The following is an 8,079-nucleotide window of genomic DNA, read 5'->3' as shown; positions in this document are numbered from 1 at the left end:
ACCTGATATTTTCGCTTTCCCGGCGGGCGGCAACCTCACCTTAGCTGCCCGCCGGACCTCAACCTAGTCCGCTAGAATTTTTTTTTTACACATACCTTCACTCCTCACGGATGGCAACCACTCTCTCCTCCGTTCGATTCCTTATCACCATCTTGGTGCCTTCTTTTGCTACCCAGTGCTTGCTCACAAGCCTCTCTCACCTTCGGCCACATCTCCGACTGCAACTCCGGCTCATGCTGTTCGGCGTCCGAGTCCAGGTTGATCCGATGAGTAAGAGCGTCAGTATGACCATTCTGTCGCAATACGAACAACCTCAGTGTCAGGACGACTCCAACGTCGCCGACGTTGCCTGCGGTGACAGCGGTTACGCCTCCGCCGACGAGGCCGTTCACCCCCAGTCGCTCGTCCGTCTCAGAACTACTTCCTCCGGCGAAGCAACCTCCATCGGCGTCGCCGTCGATCCAGCCTCCGCCGACGAGGCCGTTCACCCCCAGTCGCTCGTCTGTCTCAGAACTACTTCCTCCGGCGAAGCAACCTCCATCGGCGTCGCCGTCGATCCAGCCTCTTCGACATCACAACTGAATCGGTCACTGCAACAGTAGCTCCATCAAGCCCTCTCTCTCTCTCTCTCTCTCTAACAGATCTCTCTCTCTCTCGGCAGTTTTGAACCAAAACAAAATAAAATAAAATAAAAACAAAAAAAAAAAATAATAATAATAATAATAAACACACTGCTATGCACATGCATCCACAAGCACACACGCGGTACACACCAAACCCAGCACATGGGGCACCCACTCACTCTCTTTCTCTCTCTCTCTGGTCCCTTTCTCTACAGCAGACCCACTTTAATTATATTTATCATTATTCTCTCATATTTTATTCATCTCTCCCTGTCCATCCAACCTTCTTTTATTTTATTTTATTTTATTTATTTTTTTTTCACACACTGTGATCCACCACTCCATGATCCACCATCCGTCAACTTTTGTCCCCCTCTTTTCCTTTCTTTTTCATTTCATCTTGCCCACCGACTTTTTGCTCAAAAAAAATAAAAATAAAAAATAAAAAAAAACATAAAAAAAAAAATAAAAATAAAAATCAAATTTGCACAACAACCCATATTTTATTCATCTCCGGGATCACCCCCGCTCACAATTTTCCACCAAAAAAAAAAAAAAAAAAAACAAAAAAAACAAAAAAAAAAACAAACCAAAAACACAAACAAAATACAAACAATAAACCACATTCACAAGTGGGATTTTTCTTCTCTACTCTGCCGCCGGTCTCTTCTTTTTGCCTCCGTCCTGAGCGGGCCTTGACGGTGTTGCCTCCATGCTTCCTAGGCCACCCAGCCAGTTGCCTCCTGCCTGCTCCTCCACTGCAGCATATGGCGGCCCTCCAAATCGGAACATCACGGTGGCCTTCCGCTTCAGCTCCTTGTTTTCTGTCTTTAGCACACTTATCTCTGCTCGCGCATCCTTATACATGCGTTGGAGCAGAGCCAGCTGGGAGTTTAAATGCTGCACCTCATTTGTTCTACTCTGCAGCCGGTTCGACAAGTTTGTGACCGCCGTCATGCTTTCCACACATGCCTTCAGAGTATACTGATTGGCCTCCACATCCGACTGCACCGCCATTTTTTGCTCCACCGACCGCATCGGAAAGTTCAATGGAGCAAAACCAGAGGTGTTTGGTTGCGGTTCACTGGACACCGCACCAGTTATTTCTCCTGTGGGCTCGTTCAGTTCTGGAAAGAGCGTGAGCAGGTTCTGGGTAGCTGGACGGGAAGACGAGGCCATGTTTTTTGGGTTGCTAAGTGTTTCAGCGAAATAGCAATTTCAGACTGGTAATGTTCGGAAGGGTTGGTGACAGAATGGCAACAGAGTGTTCCAGAATCTCTTTCTCAGAAACGGAAGAGTTTTTTCAAAGGTTTTTCGGCGGTTTCAGACTGGTTTGCACAGCCTCCGCCTCAACCTTGGTTAAATAGTCGAGGCAGCCACGCGCATCGCGCGCCTCTTACCACCAGCCGACAAACGGGCACGCAAGCCAAGGCGCCCACGTGCCTCGCCATCATGTCCGGCACACCTTTTGATGAATTGGGCACGCCTTTTGATGGCACGCCTTTTGACAAAATTGGGCACACCTTTTGAGGGTGCCACTTTTACAAGGGTCCGACAAGACTCTATAAACTGTCCCGACATTTGATACCGGTTAGCTTTTTTAAGGGTCCGACAAGACTCTGTAAACTGTCCCGACATTGATTCCGGTTAGCTCCTTTATGGGTCCGACAAGACTCTGTAAACTGTCCCGACATAGATTCCGGTTAGTTTCTACAAGGGTCCGACAAGACTCTGTAAACTGTCCCGACATTGATTCCGGTTAGTTTCTACAAGGGTCCAGCAAGACTCCGTAAACTGTCACAACATTGTCTTCTACAACGGTCCGACATGACCCCATAAACTGTCTTCTACAACGGTCCGACATGACCCCATAAACTGTCTTCTACAAACGGTCCGACATGACCCCATAAACTGTCTTCTACATCGGTCTGACACCACCATACAGTGTCCTCTACAACGTTATGACACCCCATACAGTGTCTTCACCAACGGTCTGACACGACCATACAGTGTCTCCTATCTTTTTTTATTTTTATATATTTTCTTGTTTTGCTCCTCTCTCCAAACTCAAGTTGGTTAGTTTCTATCCTCCTTGAGTTTGCGGGGGGCTGTTAGAATTTACCACTCACCTACTACCTCCACTATCTTTCTCCACACCTACCACCTCCACTATACCGCTCACCTACTACCTCCACTATTTTTCTCCACACCTACCACCTCCACTATCACACACTCCACTACCATCTTCTCCTCTATATATAGGAGTTGTAATATACAGATTATATCAATCTTGTAACAACATCAATCAATCAATAATATATCAATTTTAACAGACCTATTTTGGGAAGTGCGTTAAAATCCACTTCTCAACTTTTAACCCACTTCCTTCTCTCACAAAAAAGCTAAAAAAAAGCCAAAAAGCAGCTTTTAGGTGTGGTTTGGGAAGTGGATTGACTTTTTGGCTATTTGCCTATTTTAGCCTGGGACTAAAAAACCTGGTCTGAGATAGACTTTTTGGCTTTTTTTTGTGAGGTGGCCACATGTAAAATGTCCCTAATGCCCTTATAGTGAAAGTACCAAACTGCATAAACGGCTGGCAACATCAGCTTAGTTTTTGCTTTTAATATATATATATATTTTTTCAATTTGTTTATTTTTTTGTCTAGTAAGACAATTTATGTTTTGTTTTTTTGAAATTTACGTGGAAAATGAATTCACAAACTTGGATGATTTTTTTGTCTTTTTTTTTTCATAGTTTTTTATTATTTTGTTTCTTGGTTTTGGAAAAGGCGTTATTAATTTTTTTTTTAATTTCTTTTATTAATTTGTTTCTTGGTTTTGTTTCATTTTTTTTGTTTATTAATTTGTTTCAATCTTTTTATTTATTTTATTAATTTATTTCAATTTTTTTATTTAATTTCTTTTTACACACAAAAATGCTAATTTCCGTTTCATTAATGTATTTTTTATTATTTTATTATTTTTTGTTCGAAAAGGTTTTTTGTGTTTTTTTTTCGCAAATGACATGGACAATGATAATTTCGATTTTTAAATTTTTTTTTCCCTTGTTTCCCGAAAAGGGTTTTTTCCAGTTCTTTTTTTTTTTTTATAAATTACATGGAAAATGAAATCACAATGGCGTTATTTTCTTTTCTTTTTTTTTTCATAGTTTTTTATTAATTTGTTTCTTGGTTTTGGAAAAGGTGTTATTAATAAAAAAAAAATTATTAATTTGTTTCTTGGTTTTGTTTCAATTTCTTTATTTATTAATTTGTTTCAATCTTTTTTTTTATTTATTTTATTAATTTGTTTCAATTTTTTGTATTTCTTTTATTTTTACACACCTAAATGTTAATTTCGATTTCATTAATGTCTTTTTTTTTTTTCAATCTTTTTTATTTAATTTGTATTTTTTTTGTTCGAAAAGGCTTTTTGTGTTTTATTTTCGCAAATGACGTGAACAATGATAATTTCGATTTTTTCTCTTAATTTTTGATTTTTCCTTGTTTTCGGAAAAAAGGCTTTTTTCCAGTTCTTTTTTGTAAATGACGTGGACAATGCTAATTTTGATTTTATTTACCGTGTACAGAGATACATATTGTACATTATAATATACTTATGTACAACCTCTTCTGCGTGGCCTACCAATGTTACAAGCCTACAAATATTAGGTGAACTATTATATATTTCCTAAAAAATCATTATTACGCAAGTACACTAACTTGTCCCGTATGCGAAGTCGCATCAACGCCATATGCGGGCCCTCATCCCCAACCATTAAACCATCCTTGTCATGTTCAACTTCTGGTATGACATTCACAAAAGCCAAGCTTCTTCTTCGTTGAAATGGGGATCAACAGTTGTTGGATTGCCTGTATTTCGACGTATATAATTATGCAATGCCAATGGCGCACCTACTAACTGAACTTGCACATTTGTAAAATTATAGTGAGGCATGTCTCGGATAAACCCCTATCAATTTTTCCAGGCGTCGAAAGTCTGTTCGACCACACTGCGTAACGACGAGTGAACTTTGTTAAATAATTCCCTAGGGTTGTTTGCTGTCCTATTCTCTTCACTAATGCGAAATTGTTGTTGGTGGTAACAACTGCCTTTGAAAGGTGCTAGGTAACCTACCCAATTCGGACAGTCAACATCGACAAGATAATATTTCCTGGAGACAGTACCATATTTTCAAACGTTCACCCAATTGTGCTTAATTTTAAATTAACGATGTTTTCTCATATATTAGGTACCCAAATATTTTCAAATTATTGTTTTACCTTCTTTAGGATGTGGAAATGGGACATTGTCATTTGTTATTATCTCATTGAAGATGCAACTATTATGTATACTTCCTTCCCATCCAAGCGAAACAAAGATGAAACACATGTCAAAATCGCATGCGGCCATTTTATTTTGTGTGTGACAGTATTTCCTACCGAAATATGTTGCGGCATCTGGCCCCGTAACCTATGCACTAACATGTGTTCCGTCTATGGCTCCGATACAATCCTGTACATAACTGGAAAAAAAAAGTGACTCCTAAGGGTACAAGTAATCATTAGTTTTCATATGTCACGTCCAATAAAATGTACTATGTCAGGTTTTTAACTAGTACCTTGAACGGTAGGTATTTCCGTTTCGACCTCACGTATGGATGTATATGATGCTGACTATATGTGGGCCTGCAATATACAACAATGAACTCTTTCATCGCTGTTAAGACATTATGCACGTGCCAGGACACAGTCTCTCCCGAATGTTGGAACTGTTCTTGGATTTGTTGATTTTGGAACCCTCGCAACACGTGGATAAACATTGCAATGCTTTCTTCAACAGCTAAGCCATGTGGACGTTGCGGTACTTATAGCCCAAAATCAGTTACTAATATATGACACAAAACTGCAAAAACTTCCTTCAGCATGCACACATTTTCTTGAAATCGACCCACATGGCGTGCATATAGTTCGGCTATCCATGCATGCCCGGTCAAAATAGAAGTACGACATGCCATTTTGGACATGTGTTTTTCATACCACTCTTGCACATACCAGCATGCTTCTACAATTGTCTAATTGTTTGGTTGTTCCAGCTATATGGCCATTTGGTTAAGTATTTCCTGTAAATCTAGATTGTTGCTTCCATCCCTAGGATTCATCACGTCGATTCAAGCGAAACCTACAATAGTGGGACGGTTTGAATCAGTTTAGACGTGATGTAGTGGGGTAAAGGAAATTTTTATGTCGTGTCGCCATGGAATACATGACGCCTAACAGTAAGGTATAATTGCATTCAAAGTGTACCAAATAAACAAACAGTGAAGAAAGCGGCGGTAAGTGGTAATACACAAACCAATAAAACGTCATTTGCATTACAAATACAACCATAACAACGGAACAAGTACTTAGAGCATCTCCAATGGTTGTTGCTAAAATACCATTGCTATTGCTATAATTTGGCAATGAATAGTGCTATTTTGCCAAATTATAGCAATGGTATTCCAATGGTCATTTGCTATTTTAGCAATTTTTAATCAACTTTCCCTCCAAGTTTGTAGGTGTTGTTTGGATATAGGTTTTTTAGTGATTTTATTTTTGTTTATTTTTTTGTCTTTTTTGACCTTTTTTTAACTGTTTATAAAAAAAAAATTATATACTTATATTATTCCCGACTAGACAAATATAAAAAATGAAAAAAAATTGAAATTCAGATATATATATATATATATATATATTGGCAATTATATTTGAAATGAAATTAAAAAGAGAGGAGAAAATAAAAATGATATATATAATTTCTTTAATTCAGATAATTTTTTTGGCAATTATATAAAAAAATTAAAAATTAAAAAGTTAAAAAAAATATATAATTCATAACACTGCCACTACAAAATTTTAAATAATAATAATAATGCTTCAACCTCGCAACCACCCAATTTCTAACCGTTAGATTACATCAACGGCTCAAATTTGTGCCATCACATGCTATTTGATGAGACCACAGTCTCTTTCTCTCTCAATCTTTTTCATTCACCCTCATTTCTTCTCTCGTTTCTTCGCAGATCTCTCTCTCTTCACACACACACATGCACACGCACACACACACACACACAAACCCCTTTTCACATAACACAAAGAAGATGAAAACAAACATGAGAACCAAGATCGTAGATCATTCTCCCCCATTTCGCAAATTGCATCAAGGAGCCCTATTCAAGCCCTCTTCACAAATCGCAGAAATCGAAACCCTCGTCTCAAATCCATCAACCACCAGAAATTCCTGGTATTTATTGTTTAAAATTCGTTTGAAATTGCTTGTTTGCATTGAAATTGTTTGATTATTGTTGTCGTTGTTGTCTGTGATTTTTTTTTTGAAGGGTTTGGTTGTTGAAATAATTTATGTTTTAAAATTTTTTTGTTTTAAACATTTTCTATTTAAAAAAATTTGGTGAATTTGGTTTTACAAAAAATTAACTCTGTTTTTCTGTGAAGGATGAATGAGGGAAGGAAGAAAACGGTTGATTTTTGGTGAGTTGGCACATTTGACAGCTACCAAAGTTGGTGCCAAATTTGGCAACAGATTTGGCAGCTATCTGTAGACACCCAATTTTTGACCGACCTTAAGACTTGGGCTCTACTAATGGCTTACTTGATGGTAAAAGATGTGCAGAGCAAAAGTTCGATTTCTTTGGCAAGAGGAGAGTCAAATCCTAACCTCACACCCCTTTTTGAACCAAATCTATTTTGAATGGATTTTAGACCTTAAAACCCTCTCTTTCAAAATATTTTTGAAATAAAGTTTCTACGATGCTCTGAGGCTCGCATTTTGTCAAATGTCATGTTTTTCGGTAAACCGAGTGAGGACAAAGTGGAAATGAATGAAAGAGAGTTGAAATCTTTGAAAAAAATCTGTCAAGACACCTTGTTTAGGGGTTTGGAGTTGAAGAAAAGAAGAAAGGAGAGAAGAAACCCAGTTGGGGAAGGAGTTGGGTATGAATCGTTAAGAGAGAGTCGAGCAACCCTCGCTAAATCAGGCCTACCCTTTTGAATACTTGGATTTTAGATATGAGGCCACCACCATTGGAAATATTACTTTCAGGGCTTCATTTTTTACTTAAGAATCTCCTAAAGCCAAGTCCGGATGGGGGAGATATGATTGGTTGAAGTTGGGCATCATTCCGGTTGGACCGAAACTGAGCAATCTTTACTAAAAGAGGGATATCTCTTAGCACACTTTGAATTTTGAGGTGAGGCTGTCAAATTTGGAAAAAAGACTTCCGGGGCTACAGTTTAGGCTCAAGAATGACCTGAAAAGGAGTCCAGATGAAGGAATTAGGCTTGCTTCAAGTCAGGGACCAAGACTGATTTTTTCCATCGGCCTCTATGGAAGTCCATCGGCCACAATTGGACCTCATCGGCCATAGGTCGACCAAAAGTGAACCTTATAGGCCAAA

General features: G+C 38.5%; 1 long non-coding RNA gene across 1 annotated transcript; it reads right to left on the bottom strand.

The window, feature by feature from the left end:
- Positions 1 to 1,511: 1,511 nt before the first annotated feature.
- On the bottom strand, positions 1,512 to 2,895 carry LOC145807970 (uncharacterized). The gene is made up of 2 exons (XR_014351416.1): positions 2,841 to 2,895; positions 1,512 to 2,787 (listed from the first exon to the last, which is right to left on the bottom strand). It is a non-coding gene; the product is annotated as an uncharacterized LOC145807970 (long non-coding RNA).
- Positions 2,896 to 8,079: the final 5,184 nt, after the last annotated feature.

This window comes from Camellia sinensis, chromosome 14 (genome assembly GCF_055761805.1).
Source record: "Camellia sinensis isolate YWXY chromosome 14, ASM5576180v1, whole genome shotgun sequence".
Taxonomy (NCBI): Eukaryota; Viridiplantae; Streptophyta; class Magnoliopsida; order Ericales; family Theaceae; genus Camellia; species Camellia sinensis.
This window is presented reverse-complemented; position numbering and strand designations above follow the sequence as displayed.